General features: G+C 47.2%; 1 pseudogene; it reads right to left on the bottom strand.

The window, feature by feature from the left end:
* Positions 1 to 4,885: 4,885 nt before the first annotated feature.
* LOC142803067 (ubiquitin-conjugating enzyme E2 Z pseudogene) lies at positions 4,886 to 5,638 on the bottom strand (annotated as a pseudogene).
* Between the last annotated feature and the right edge of the window lie 10,182 nt (positions 5,639 to 15,820).

Here is a 15,820-nt window from a genome sequence, read left to right as displayed (position 1 = left end):
CAGCCATGCTAAAATTCCGTTATTGCGAATATGTTACTGCCTACGCATGTGCTTCACTGTTACACACAGTTCATAAAATTTGTGTCTTTTCGCTTATCTAAGCTGCACTGTTCTGCTGGAAAACTGTTGACTTCTGTTGTGTAGTGTATAGGGGGCGCTGTCAATGCTATCATCTGTATATAAGCGATTGCCATCAAAATAAAGGCAGTGGTTCCCCGTCCATGGATCGGTTCGACTTATCACTCGGCGCTTCGCGATACGGTGATATCACATTCTGGCGCAGTCGGCGAAGCTAGCGAGCTAGCGACGAACCGTTTCCTGCCGTTTCAAGGGGCGTCGCCTACGAGATGGCAACGTACGGACTACCGCCATTACCGCCTTTTCTGGAGACTCCTGGAGATGCGACAATCCCATGGGAGCAGTGGCGCGATGATTTCACAAATTTCCTTGAAGCAACGGGGATGGACGCGCAACCGCCACCACGGAAAAAGGCCATTCTACTGCAATGTCTCGGGGTCGAGGGACGCCGTATTTTTCGCACACTGGGCCCAGAGCCGGCGCGGACGCCAGGCACGACAGAAGATAAGACGGAGGCAAGTGGAAGAGATAGTTACATCGAGGCGTTGGGCCTATTGGAGCGTCAGTTCTCAAGCACCGTCAACGTACTGGTAGAGCGACGTCGATTCACTTTACGTCGGCAACTGCCGAATGAGCCTATACGGGAGTTCGTCAGTAACCTCAGACAGTTAGCGAAGACGTGTGACTTCGGGGATTTCTTGGAGGCGGCTCTGCGAGACAGGGTTGTTGATGGAATACGGAGCACTGAGTTGCGACAGAAACTGCTCGTGAAGGGGTCCCAACTTACGCTGGCAGAGGCTGTAGAAATGCTGCAGACGTACGAGCAGGCAGCGGAGGGCGCTGCGGTCTATGACCAAGGGTCGCCACAAACGGACATAGTACAGCACGTATCCCAAGGCAGAGGCCCAGACGGCGACTCGACAGCGACGTCGGTGCGCAAGTGTTACCGGTGCGGCTCTACAAGGCACCTCGCTAATTCACAGGAATGTAAAGCACGGGGGAAACGTTGCTCCAAATGCCACAAGATGGGACATTTTCAAGCGGTCTGTGGCATGAGGAGGGAGCGGAACGTACGGACGGTCCGGAACGACGGCGCTAGCGAAGAAGGCGTGCTCACTGTGCTGGCGGTCAGACAAGTGGAACGACGGACTTTGGTAGTTGACGTCGTTGTTGAGAACGAGCCACTTCAGTTGCTGGTGGATACTGGGTCGTCGGTGTCTATTTTGCCCGACCACGTCTACCGAGACAAGTTCGCCAACAGGTTTCCTTTGACTGCGGCTACAGCGACGCTGCGTGATTTTTCACAGAAGAAAATTCCAGTCTTGGGATGGTTCACAGCCAGAGTTGTACGCGGGAAAAACTCGGCTTGCCTCCGCTTTTACGTTGTTCCCCAGGGCGTGGCATTACTGGGACTAGACGCGGTGCACCAGCTACAGTTGAACATCATCGGTTCTACATTGGAATGTCTACAAGTCACGGCCAGCCCCCAGTCGCTCCCTCCTGAATTGTGTGAGTTTTCTTTTCTTTTCGCTGATAAGTTGGGCTTAGCGAAAAACTTTGTACATTCTGTAAAGCTGCGCGCAGACGTAAAACCAGTAGCAGCGAAAGTTCGACGCTTGCCCCTGACGCTGCGAGATAAAGTAGCGGCTGAACTGACAAGATTATTGGATGCAGGCATTATAGAAAGGGTTAGCGCTGCGGAATGGGTGTCTCCTATAGTGGTTGTGCAGAAGAAAGATGGAACTATTCGCCTATGCGTCGATTTGCGCGAGCCAAACAAAGCAGTAGTCATTGATGGATTCCCTTTGCCGCACACGGAGGAACTGTTACATGCGCTGAGCGGAGCAGCATGGTTCTCGAAACTGGATCTTGCTGCAGCCTACCATCAAGTGGAATTAGCCGAAGAGAGTCGCGAAATAACGACGTTTATTACGCACGAAGGCTTATTTAGGTTCTGCAGAGTTTGTTTTGGCCTCGCATCGGCACCTGCCGCGTTTCAGCGAATGATGCAAGAAATATTGAAGGGCTGCAAGGGCGTGTTGTTTTATATCGACGACATTATAGTCTTTGGAAAGACTAAGCACGAGCACAACCGTAACCTTCGCGAGGTATTGCATCGGATCGCTGAGGCGGGGCTGCAGCTAAATCAGAAATGCTTATTCGCTGTCAAGGAACTCTCCTTTTTGGGTCATCATGTGAGTGCAAGAGGTCTGGCCCCACTTAAGTCAAAGGTGGATGCTGTGATGAAAGCACAAACGCCTGCCGATGTAGTCTCGCTGCGGTCTTTCCTTGGGCTCATAGGCTATTACTCTCATTTTCTCCCCAATTATGCAGAGGTGGTGGAGCCGCTGCGACGGCTTCTTCGTAAAGGACAGAAGTTCGTGTGGGACCAGAGCACCGAGGAGAGTTTTTGCAGGGTCAAGAAGATGCTGTCGTCATGTGGGGTGGTGGCCATGTTCAACGAGTCTTTGCCTGTACAAGTGACCACTGACGCCTCGGCATATGGACTGGGAGCTGTGCTACAGCAGGTAGTCGACGGAGAAGTACGTACAGTGGCATTCGCTTCGAGGACACTAACGCCACCAGAACGCAAGTACTCTACCGGGGAACGAGAGGCGCTGGCATGTTTATGGGCGTGCGAACATTGGCATGTTTATCTGTGGGGCCGCAAGTTTGTCTTACGAACTGACCATCAGGCTTTGGTGACACTGCTGTCCACAAATGGGGTTGGAAGACGGCCACTGCGTATTGAACGCTGGTCTGCTAGACTTCTGAGATACAACTTCACGGTGCAGTACACAAAGGGGAGCACCAATGTCGTTGCGGATGCGCTTTCTAGGCTACCGTTGACCCCTGCAGAGGACGACCCTGTGGAGGAAGTAGTTGCTGTGGTTTCCAGCATGATCACAAAGAGTGAGTTGCAAGCAGCGACAGCTGAGGATTCAGTGTTAAATGAGGTGGCACAGTATGTTATGTCCAGATGGCCGGAAAAGGGCTGTTTAGCTGAAAACATAAAATTGTTTTTTCGTATGCAAGAAGAACTGTCGGTTATAGACGGACTATTGTTTCGCGCTGAACGGGTCGTTCCCCCAGCAGCACTTGCTTCCAGGCTGGTCATGATGGCACACGAATCGCATCCAGGCATTGTAAGGACCAAACAACGGTTGAGGGAACAGTACTGGTGGCCCGGAATGGACAGTGATGTTGAATCTTTGGTTAGGAATTGTGCTGTCTGCAAAGCATCAGATAAATCTGCAAAAACTGTAAGGGCCCCGTTGGAGCCAGTGCAGTGGCCCGAGAAGCCGTGGGAAAAGCTTGGAATTGACATCGTTGGGCCGATGGAACGAGCCCCTCCAGAGTGCAGGTTTGCAATCACTATTATTGATTACCACAGCAAGTGGCCTGAGGTGGCATTTGTGTCCACAATAACTGCACAGGCAGTAGTGAAAGTACTCGTGGAAATTTTTTCGAGAGAAGGGTACCCGAAAAGCATTGTGACTGACAATGGGCGTCAGTTCATGTCGACATGTTTTGAGCAGTTTTTACGAGACCGGGGAATTCAGCACTGTGTTACAACATTGTACTACCCGCAATGCAATGGGCAAATTGAGCGGTTCAACCGCGTTCTCAAGGAGTATATGCAGGTTGCGGCATTGGAGCGAAGACCACTGAAGGAGGCAATTTGGGACTACCTGGGTGTTTATAGGGCCACCCCGCATGCAACTACAGGAGCGTCGCCGGCTTACCTGCTGCATGGAAGAAAACCCAGAACGAGATTGGATGTTGTTGGCCTCCCAGAAAGGGAATTTTTTGAGGAGCCGCGTGTCGTCATGGAAAAGTTGAAACAGCGCGTTAAGAAGCAGCAACAACGAACAAAAAAGTACGTCGATGAAAAACGAGGTGCCAGAGCGTCTGTCATTGAGCCAGGAGATTTCGTAAAAGTAAAACAAGGCGGACCGAAGACGAAACACAAGTTTTCTTTGCCGATCCAGGTGAAGAGACGTGTGGGCACGAATTCGTTTCTACTGGCAAACGGGACGAAATGGAACGCATCAAAGTTAACAGTAATTAGTAAAGGAAGGACAGGACAGGCACAAGCACTAGCTGACGCGGTTACAGCGCGACGCAGTGCATCTTCGGGGTTTTCCTACGACATGGATCTTCACATAGGAAAGATGGCTCAGCCACAAAACCCTATAGTCGTGAATGAATCGGAAGTGGGTCCATCAGAAGACACCCAGGGAAGCGCTAACCATTCTGACAGTGCACAAACCACGGTAACGGAGCCCATATTAGAGGTTCCCGATCAGCAGGACACATCTCGGTCGCAGTTGGCCACAGCCACAGCACCATCACGCACCAGGCCGGAACGAACAAGAAGAATGCCAACACGGTATCAAGACTACGAGCTGGCCTGACTACAAGAACATCAAGTGTGGTGAAGTGAACGTGTGCTGTGAAGTGAGTGCGCGAAAGTAGACTGACTTTAGTTGTGTTGTTAATTTTTATGAGGGGGGAATGTGTTGTGTAGTGTATAGGGGGCGCTGTCAATGCTATCATCTGTATATAAGCGATTGCCATCAAAATAAAGGCAGTGGTTCCCCGTCCATGGATCGGTTCGACTTATCACTCGGCGCTTCGCGATACGGTGATATCACAACTTCATTGCTCATGCAGCCATGAAGTCGGCTATATCACCTCTGGGCGTTCTCGTCAGCTACAGCAGCGGTAGCAGTATAGCCGCAGTTGCAGTCGCATTAGCAGCCGCCACAGCAGCATCAGCCGCCGCGGTAGCAGCAGCGTTCGGCTAGTTCTTCTTTTCCACCTTCTCCTTGAGACTCTGCAGACGTTTAAGAAGTGTCTCGTACTCCGCTGTTCTGTACACGTTGTGGAATGCTTCCCAGAGTTGCGTGCCCGTCTGATCAAGCCGTGTATTCACTGCGGCTTCGTACTTGCTGTACGACTCGAGGAATGACTCGAGTATGATCTTCCTCAATGAGGGCGGACACTTGGCATCCTCTCTGAGGGCAGCATCCACCTGGTCGCACACGGCCACCCGGATCGTCTCGTGCTGGACGTAGAGGTTGTATCTCTGACTGTCGCCCTTGGTCTTTTCTGCCTTGAAGATGTCAAAGAATGGGTTCTCGCTCAGCAACGACTGGATGGAGACGAGCGTGCTCGACAGGGACTGTGCGGGGCTCCAATCAGACCTTATCCCTGCCGTGCCGAGGGTAGTTACGCACACCTTGCCGCAGTTGTAGAGGTGTATGTGGAATCGAACCCTGCCTTCGTCCGTGTTAAGGAATCGCACGCGGGGTGGGCTCAGCGGGTAGTTTGGCGGAAATTTGAGGAAGAACTGGAAGAATCCGCCTTCGTACGGCGAACCGGGCGCTCCCAGCATGAGAACGTTGACTTGTGTGACGTCGGCCTCCACGGGCGAGATGTAGAGTCTTGCCGGTGGCTGCGCTTTGAATTCCACAATGTCCTTCTTCACTCTGAGCAAGGACATCGGCGTCGGCTCTTCGTGGACGAAATTTATCGGGTCCCAGTGGGCGGCCATCTCTGTCTTCGAGGGATTGGTGGGAACGAGCGAGGGAGACCGGGAAATTTAAGTGAAATGCTGCATAATTACACGCCCCCGCCAATGGCTTAAGCCAGCTGCGCCCGTCTGACGTGGAGCGCCCAGACCGCGCTTAACGCTGTTGTTGTTGTTGTTGTTGTTGTTGTTGTTGTTGTTCTCCTATTGTTAGTGGCACATACCCAATGTGGGGGATTGGCCAAGAATCGAGTGGCTTTAAAATTTACTGTTCAGATTTAGAATGATGGAGGTATAACAGAAAGATTACCGATAGCCCATAGACAAGTGTGGTGCTTAATGTAATGCATACAAATATTTACATAAACAAATTTATTCTTAGAATAGACCAGTAATCTGATTTTATGCTTATATAATTATGTGGACATGTTAAGATAATGAAACTGGATAATTAGTCAACCTATTAGTTTCATCAATATAGTCCCGGACAGCCGCGAATACTGTGCCATTAGAGAAACCAGAAATGGAAGCTCCAAAAGACAAAATGACAGGCAGAGATAAGTCCATACCAATGCCACGCAAAGGTATTTCTAAAAGGGTTTTTCTTAATGTGTTAAACCGCCTGCAGGTCAAAAAGAAATGGTCTATTGTTTCCAGTTCATCACATGTTGCGCACAGTGGCGAAGGTGCCTGAGCAGACCTGTGTTTATAGAAATTTAGATTTGGTACCCGGCAACGCAGCCTTGTGATAGCTACTTCTTGTTTTCGAGTGCGGCAAAAGTCTCTTCGCCAGGGATATAATAAATGGCGATATTCTGTAGAGTTTGTTAGTGCTGAACCTTTAAAGACTTGCATAAGCGTACGTCTGCGGAATCGAGCAGCGGTCACATAAGCGGATGATGGACAGAGCGGTAGAATTGGTTCGCTGATTGACGACTTAGCTAAGGAATCGGCTATTTCATTCAGAAACAAACCTTTATGTCCAGGCACCCAAACTAATCGCACTTTTCTCAAATGCACAGGTACTAGTACACGGAACGCCCTTGTTACGTGATTATCAGCACCAACAGAAAGTGCTGCACAGAGAGATAGGGAATCTGTTATTATGACAGCTGATGTAATTGCTGTATCTAGCTTGCGTAAGGCGAGCACTACTGCCAGAAACTCAGCCACAAAAACGGGTATGAAATCGGGTAGTCGAAGGGAATAAATCCAATTTAAAATCGGGCTGAAAATACCAACCCCTGACTTTTCGTCGTATTGCGATGCGTCTGTAGCAATAATAACGTTCGTTGTAATACGGCGCAGGTGATCTTGTAGTAAACCATCCAAAATATTATGGGGAAGTAATTTGGCATTATTAGGAAAAATGTCATCGAACTGAATTTCCACCGGGGCTGAATTATAACGACTCGGCATGATGTCGCATATACGTAAGTTTAGAGGCTCCAGTAAATTTTGCACAAATATAATTTGTGGCGTGTGAAATCGCGGCCATCTAGCAGCAAAAAATGATTCCGGGGTGGAAATAAAGGCTGTTTCTGAATGTCGTAATGGTGATTCATAAATTCTTAAAAATGTCTGAACAGTGAGAAGGCGAATTCTGCAAGAAAGCGGAGGAACCCTCGATTCGAGATACAACACATTGTTGGCGACTGTTTTGGGAAGGCCAAGGCATAAGCGCAAAGCTTCCCTTTCCAGAAGAATTAGAGGCCGCAACTTGTAAGCTGGAACTCCAGAGAAAAGCGCACAACCAAATTCCAAAATGGGACGAACATACATGCGATATATCATTAATAATGTGTCTCTTCTCATACCTGTGCGGTAGTTGCTTAGCCTACGTAATATGCCAATGGCCCGCACACCTTTTCCGGCGATATATTCGATATGAGATTGCCAGTTAAGCGATGTGTGATAAATTACTCCAAGGTATTTAACAGATTCCACCTGTGGTATATCCTCATGATGGTAAGACAGAGAGATGTTCACAGGGTATTGCAGCGGGAAAACAAGGAGGGCACATTTACTCGGATTAAGTAAAAAGCTGTTGCCATCGAGCCAGCTCTCCAATATATTAAGGTAAGTCTGCAGCCGTTCATATAAGGTCTGAATGTTATCTGCCATTGCAAAAAATGCGATATCGTCTGCATAAACATAAGTTGTTATATCCTGTTTACGTGGGATGGTGCTCATTAGTAAATTAAATAGAACCGGGGAAAGCACCGAGCCTTGCGGTACTCCCCTCGTTTGGGTATGAGTAGATGATGAAAACCCATCTTTAAAACAATAAAATTTCCTGTCTGCGAGAAAATTGTGAACCCACGCTACTATGTATGATGGAAGATCGAGGTATTCTAATCGATCTATCAAAATACAGTGCTCCACGGTATCATATGCTTTAGCGATGTCTAAGGTAACTAAAGCAGCATATTGTTTATGTAGCCGAGCTAATTGAAGCCTACTTTCTAAGTCAACGTGGGCATCCCAAATTGAACAACCAGCCCTGAACCCAATTTGACAGGGACTTAGAATAGACCTCATGTTAATAAGTTCATTAATTCGTATATTGATGATTTTCTCAACCAATTTCACTAAGTTTGATGTCAGTGCGATCGGCCTTATGTTATCCAACGTGTATGCATCATTTTCATTTTTTAGCAACAATACAATTTTGGCAAGTTTCCATTCTGGAGGTATCCATGCATTCCCTAAAGAATAATTCATTAGTTCTAGCAAAAGATTAGGCGATTCCTGGAGTAAACATTGCAACATAGAGTTCGTAATCCCATCTGGTCCGGGAGCCGTCCTCGCTAAGCATAATACTGTCTGATTCAATTCAGCTAAAGAAACTTCTGGAAATTCATGCAAGTTTACCAGAACGGACTGAATAGCCGAAAAATTCGCAGTGAAGCGGCGTTCTAAACCTTCCGCTATGTCTTCTAGAGAGATGTTCATTTCTACTGGCGTCAAGACAAATGACTGCAACGTTAAAGGTTCTGGTAGTACTTTTCTTGTCCGAAGATAAGCGAACAAAGCGCGCTTATTTTTTTGATTTAGAAAGATAATCAAAATGTCTACTCTCGTATTCTTCTTTCGCGCGGTTCACTGTACGCTTAAATACGCCAGCAAGGAATTGATAGTCTTTCCAGTTTGTTGGGCTCTGATTAAGAAGAAGTTTTTTCCAAGCGGCTTTTCGTCTTCTATAATCGCGCGTACACTCATCGTTCCACCAACGAGAGGAGGATCGTTTATTGGATGGAATAGAAAATTCAGAATTTTTTCTAGATCCCTCCAGCATTGAACCAATCGTAGATGCAATATCCTTAGTACTGGCATTTCTAAGCTTGGAAATGGCAGAACGGAGGCAGGCTTGAAATTTGCTATGGTTGATGTATGTGCGTTTTGGCTGATCTAAAGTTATTTTTGGACAAGTAATGTCAAAAACTACAGGAAGATGGTCACTGTTAGTTGCCGAATCCAGAACAGTTCATGACAAAATCTTGATTGCATTGGAGCAAAACGTTAAATCCAATACTGAGCTAGTTCGACCTCGGACAAATGTTACATGACCTTTATTCAGACAGGAAAGGTTGTGATCAATAGTCCATTCCCACAGTCGCCTACCACAAGAATCTGTCCTTATACCCCAAGACAAATGGTGTGAATTAAAGTCTCCTGTGAGTACAATTTCCTTTCTACATGCTACCAAAACGCTGTCAAGATAACGCGTGCTTTGCACACCGGAGGGGAAGTAACAATTTACGATTGAAAAAGGGTGGTATCCGGGGAGACACAAGTCTAATGCTAATAATTCACAATCCAAGTCAAACATTCTGAAAGAAATTTTCGCCCTATGGCATAGTTTACTTGATACAAGGACCATTAAACCACCACCACGTGATGGGCGATCTAATCGAAAAGAACGAAAACCTGCAAGATGGAAATTTTTATCTGGTGTAAGCCAAGTTTCTTGGAGAATTATAATATCAAGATTAAAATTATTGCAAAAGTAATGTAAGTCGGTTGAGGCTGAGAATATAGAACGGCAGTTCCACTGTAGTACCCTCAACTGGCCTATGGTGTTGAGCGCACCGCAGAGGCGCCTGTCGCGCCCTTGTTAGCATCTTCACGTGAAATAGCTGATTCATTCCGTTTAGATTTGGACTTGAGATCGGTGAAGATGGGGGATCTGGTACGTTTATTAGATCGTATATCGAGTTCCATATCTGTATCAGTACTTGTACTCGGCCGAGGTGAATGTCGGTCCAAGTGCACCTGTGTTCCTGGCTGCTTAGCCTTGCCTGGAGATGCAGAAAGTTCGTCCATCACTACATTGCGTAGCTGTGTGGCGTCACTAGTAATGTGTAATACTGCAGGTTCTGTACTAGTCTGTACTGTTTGTCCAATCTGGCTTGAAAGAATTTGCACTAAACAGTCGGAAAGGTTAGATATTAGTTTATCCATTGCCTTACTCACTGCCTTTTCCACAGCAGTTTCAATAGCCTGCGATAGGGTTGAGTCCATACTGGAAGTGCAGCGCGCTGTAATACCAGAGTATCCAAAAGCCCTGTCTCTAACTATGTCAATGGCTTCCCTTCGAGAACAGCGGCGGCGGTAAATAACTTCTAGGATTTGAACCTCCCGGGAAAGAGCGGAACAGTCAGAGTTGTCGGCGCAGTGACTGCCCCCACAGAGACAACACTTTTCCACTGTTGCAGTACAATTGCTTGCAGGATGACTCTCTCCGCAGGTGCTACAACGAACGTTAGATTTGCATCCTCCCGCACTGTGGCCGAATCTCCAGCAGTTCTTGCACTGAATCGTAACGCTATAGCTGTTCGGACGGCGCGTGGTGTTGTGGCTGAACCCACTAGGCGGGATGAGCCATGCACGGAACAGTAACGAAAAAATGGGAAAATGGTAGTTTTAAAGGAATATATATTACAATTAGGGACAAGCTTGCAAGGTTCAGTAAAGAACAATTATATAAAAGAATTTTAATACAACAGTCTGTAAAGGCTGCTTCAAATATGTCATCTTCGTTACCGACCACCTGTTTTCTGTTTTCGCGAGCTCTTGAAATTACGCGCTAAATACCTACCACTCGCTTTTAGAAATGGATGGAAGAATGAACGGATAGTAGAGTATATTTTTAGTGACTAACACGCAGCGGGCTGCTCCCACGTTGAGGCGGGCAGGCTGAGCGGGACAGAATGCGCTTAAGCACGTCGCGGGCCGCTCCCACGTCGGAACAAAAAGGCCAAGTGCGTCGTGTGCTCCTTGGACTACTAATAACTAATCGACATGTAGTGCTGACTCGGCGAGCTGGTGCATGATATTGCTTTAGCGCAGCTCAGTTTTAGCGTAAACAAAATATGCTATATATGCGGTCAAGAAGGGGAAAAAACAGACAACATTGTGAGCGCGACATAACCGTTCGAGTGCGGAGCAGGTCGTGGGAGCCTCTCAACCAGACGGCGTGATGACTTAGCCACAGTCACCTCCAGAGCATGTGTTCCAAGTCAGTTATATCTGCGCGTAAGAAACATGTATTAGTTGGCTATATTTCGGGATATATCTCGAATAACACGGGGTTAGGCAACGCCTCGAGTGAAAGTAACCTGAGAGTCTGAGCTTGAGGTCTGCTTGATTTCCTGTTTTGTCAATTAGTTATACGAGGTGGGAGGATTCCGATCCTCCAAAAACCTCAGCGCTGTGCCCACCTGTAGCTACGTGGTTTACTAGTCCTCCCGCAGCTATACATGTACCCTATATCACACTCGTTCAGATCGGGCGGGGATCCTTCAATTCGTGCCATGTGAGCTGGGAACAATTAAAACGAGTGTGTATACGTGGCTCGATCTCCTTTTCCCGAAGGATCCGCAAAGCCTGTTCTGAGATGGTGCCCTCGGCTAATGTTTTGACCACCGATCTCATGTCCCTGTAAATTATGGACCTCCTGTTGTTCAGCAACAAGACCTCCTGACATTCACCTAGCGCAACGGCAAAATAATATTTTCGTTCGTTATAGCTGTTGCAGACTGTCTGCCTTGGTCGGTAGTTTTGAGGAGGGGCGTCACATGTGTATGCATATGTTGAAAATTGAAAAGGTTGACGGGCCTGTGGTTTACCAAAATAAAACTACTTATCATATTACCGCTCACAGTGCTCAATTAGTGGCATCAGCAGCATTTTATGACAGAGTTGAAAAGTGTAATAGGGCCGCGAAACGTAAGGCGCACGAGACACGTTATATCACACACGCCTTTATATATATGAAGGGTGTGTCGAAAAAGTAACGCCAATGAGTCGATTTAAAAAGATGTATTGATCAGATCAGCACAACAGAATTAACGATTTCAAAATAGGCTAGGGAGGAATAGAGGAATGTAGTATATATGCTCCCGTCGTATGCTGTCATCTCATGTCATCACTTGGCGCCATCCAGAGAAAACTACATAGCGTGGAAAATTATAGCTACGTCGTCGTAAAGGAAAGTCAGGCTGAGGAGGAGGTGAGAGGGTAGCATAGCAGGGTATAACACTCCTATGAAAAAGTGAAATGACGGTGGCGGGGAGTTATATCCTAAATTCCTTTTCCGCCATGGAGGCCTTGCAGGCCACACGGTTAAAGCGCCAGGGCATGCTTGCCCCTGCACACGAGCGTTCATGAGCAGTACGCAGGTCCTTAAGCGACCCTAATAGGCTGCGTGTGTCAAGTGTACTTATGCTATGGGGTATCGTCCCAAGCGCACTTTGGGTTCGCATGGTCATGTCTAGCACACGCTTCTCGAGTTCATCGCTTAAGGACAGGCGATTCACTGCTAAGCACTTCCCACAGCTTTCACGTTGATTGCAGCTGCATAAGTTGTTGTGTCAACATGCATATAGCTGAAAGCTTTTCAGCAGCGTTCACCACGTTGACTTTTGTAATGCTTCGCGTGGATTGAATTAAGTTAAAATGCAGATGCCGAGTGCCCAAGCCGAATGTGGACAATACCGTGGCAACTGACTGATGAATGTCGGGCCGCCTCGTTTCGGTTCTGTGAAAGCTGTTTTCGCTCGTTTAATTGTGTCACACTGTTGCGGTCGCCCCGCCGTGGTGGTCTAGTGGCTAAGGTACTCGGCTGCTGACCCGCAAGTCACGGGTTCGAATCCCGGCTGTGGCGGCTGCATTTCCGATGGAGGCGGAAATGTTGTGGGCCCGTGTGCTCAGATTAGGGTGCACGTTAAAGAACCCTAGGTGGTCGAAATTTCCGGAGCCCTCCATTACGGCGTCTCTCATAATCATATGGTGGTTTTAGGACGTTAAACACCACATATCAATTAAATCAATTAAACACTGTTGTGGTGCCTCGTGCTCAGCGGCCTTCGACTTGATGCAAAATGTGACACCGAATTTTCGCACTTTCGACGCCACTAAACGCACATGCTAGAGCCGTATATATATATATATATATATATATATATATATATATATATATATATATATATATATATATATATATATATATATATATATATATATAACGAACCAATGAATAGACACATCATTTCTTAATTCACTTAATTCATTAGCAAATGTCTCACACTGGCAGACTCTTAGTGCCTTTAGGTTGTATATAAGGGGTTATTAGTCAGCTGGCAGCTCGTAATAGGTTCACGTGATACTTGACACCATCCATCCATCCATCCATCCAAGGCCCATTACAGAGCACAGCATGCATCACTAAGTTCAACATGAATCCAACAGCACATCACCGGAGCATTCAATCATTTAGTGAAGAGTCCGTCGAAGCTTCGTCTGGTCACATATCATGATGAGTATGCACATACGGTCACTGACCAGGTCTCGTTTTATCATTTAGTTAAACTCATCAGCTGAAAGTTCAACAAATGGTCAGAAGCTGGAAGTTAACCTTCGACTTTAAACATTCATAAAGTACCAAGCATAGCCGAACCTTAATTTACTTTTTGGGGGCGAAGCTCCCTATGCCGTGGGTTGGGCGTCCGCAATGTATGTAGTAGTAGTAGTAAGTAGCCACCTCCACGGCCGGACAACAGGAGCGGCACGCGCACACCCTTTTGAATTGAGGAGGAAACCCTCGCACAATATATATAATAAAAAGATAGCTGTTTCTGTTGAAATAATCTACAGAGACTAGTATCAGTGACTTAATCTCTATTAATTTGCCTTGAATTTGATGCTTACTAAAAATTAGTATCAGAAGGACGCACTTTTAGCACTATTTGACCTGAAAGGGTTGCCACGTTAAACTCAATGGGCGCAGTTAGTTCTTTGATTTTAGCAAGGTTTAGCGAGGGTTGGGCCGCTGTGCCATGAACTGCCTGCGGTGAAAGGTGAAAGCAAGACCCGAAGCGCAGGTCGTAAGAAAGTGCGCGCGTGTCACTTCTCTAATCCGGCCGCGCCACCTCTCGTTTAGTCTTTGGAACCTCCGCTCGATGGCGGTACTTCTGTATGATGAATATATGATGAAAAGATGCGAGATGGCGGTACTTGGAGTGCTCACTAGATGGACGGACGAATTAACAGGCGCACGGACGGACGGACAGACAAATGTACGGTCGGACGTGCAGATGGATGGATGGATGCACGGATAGACGCTCAGGCGGACGAATGCATGGATGGACGCACAGATGGTCGCACGTACGGATGGAAGCAAGAGCGAATGGACAGACGGAAGTGCGGACGGACTGATGAACGCTTCATCCCACTGCATTACGTGGATATGCTGTGATTTCTTTTGTTCGCCTGAACGCCACATTGATGGAGCTGAAAAAGCAGGCGTGTGACTCACGCACTCCCGTGCCCTTTCACCCTTTTTTTACTTGCGCGAACGCCACCACGATGAAGTGAGCGAAGTACGCGCTTATATAGAACATTGTACTGGTGACGATAGTTATAGCGCGAGAACACAACGACGACACAGAGACAAGAAGTCTCTGTGTCGTCGTTCTGTTCTTACGCCATAACTATCGTCATGCCATACCAACTAACCCATGCTGCCACACTTCTAAGCTGTACTGGTCCTGCTCTGCTGGCAAGCGGCGTTCGATCTGGTTAGGTGGTTCTCGGTGCTGGTTGAGTGGCTAAGTACCGGATAGTTTTTATTTTTGTCTAGTATTTGGTGTGTTTTTCATTATTTCATGGAGGATCATTCTTGTTTTCTTGATCTAGTCTTGAGGCTGTACTGATGTCGAGGAATTCTCCTGGTCAGGATCGTTCCCTGTGGACGGCCTCTCTACACAACGACGATTTACCTCTTGACTTGTTTCTCCGCTGTAGCGTGAGCAATATTGCCGTCGCTCTGGTACCTTTGGGTGGACATTTCATTAAGCTGGATAATCCTAAGGCGACACAAGAACATCTCCATGGCGTGACCACAAACTACCAGAGCATAACCGACGTGTGGCGGTTTGGTCGCGGTGGCATTGTATGTCGAACACCAGACCAGATCCTTTGCTTCGATACCGGTGAATGCGTATATACCGCAACATCTCGCATTAGCTAAAGGCATTGTGTGAGGCGTTGACGCACAACTAAGCCCTGCGAGGACGCTTGATAAGCTGTCGGTGGCAGGTGTGGTGAAAGTTTACCGATGCAATCGACTGGTTGACAACAAACGACATCCCACAAAGTCAGTAATTGCGACTTTTGCAGGTACGTCGTGCCCTTCAGAAATTAGAGCATGGCCATTAGTATTTAGAGTAGATCAGTTAGTGTCCCGCCCATTGCAATGTCAGAACTGCTGGAGGTTTGGACACAGCTCTCATGCCTGCAAATTGGAGGGAAGATCTCGTAGATGTGGTGAATTACACTCCGATCAAGATTGTAAAGCCCAAGATGACTTGTGTTGCTTGTGCCATGGACATCACGCAGCTGATTTCGCAGAGTGCCCAACGCGCCATGAAGAAGTACAAATTCCAGAAGTACTAGACAAAAGGAGATGCCCTTGAAAGGAAGCCATTGCAGCTGTTAAGGAGAGAGCTCATGGCTATGCTGGCGTTACAGCATGTCATTCACGTTAGAATACTCATGTCGCGCAAGCAGTTGAGGTAGCGGTAGGGAGAGCTATGACTACAGTTATGGACCAATTGGTAGCTAGCATATCCGAATGCATAGCACAAGTTGTGAGTAATCAAATTACTAAGCTGTTGATTCCAACTGCTATAGGTAATCCTTAGC

Source organism: Rhipicephalus microplus, chromosome 3 (genome assembly GCF_043290135.1).
Source record: "Rhipicephalus microplus isolate Deutch F79 chromosome 3, USDA_Rmic, whole genome shotgun sequence".
NCBI lineage: Eukaryota > Metazoa > Arthropoda > Arachnida > Ixodida > Ixodidae > Rhipicephalus > Rhipicephalus microplus.
This window is presented reverse-complemented; position numbering and strand designations above follow the sequence as displayed.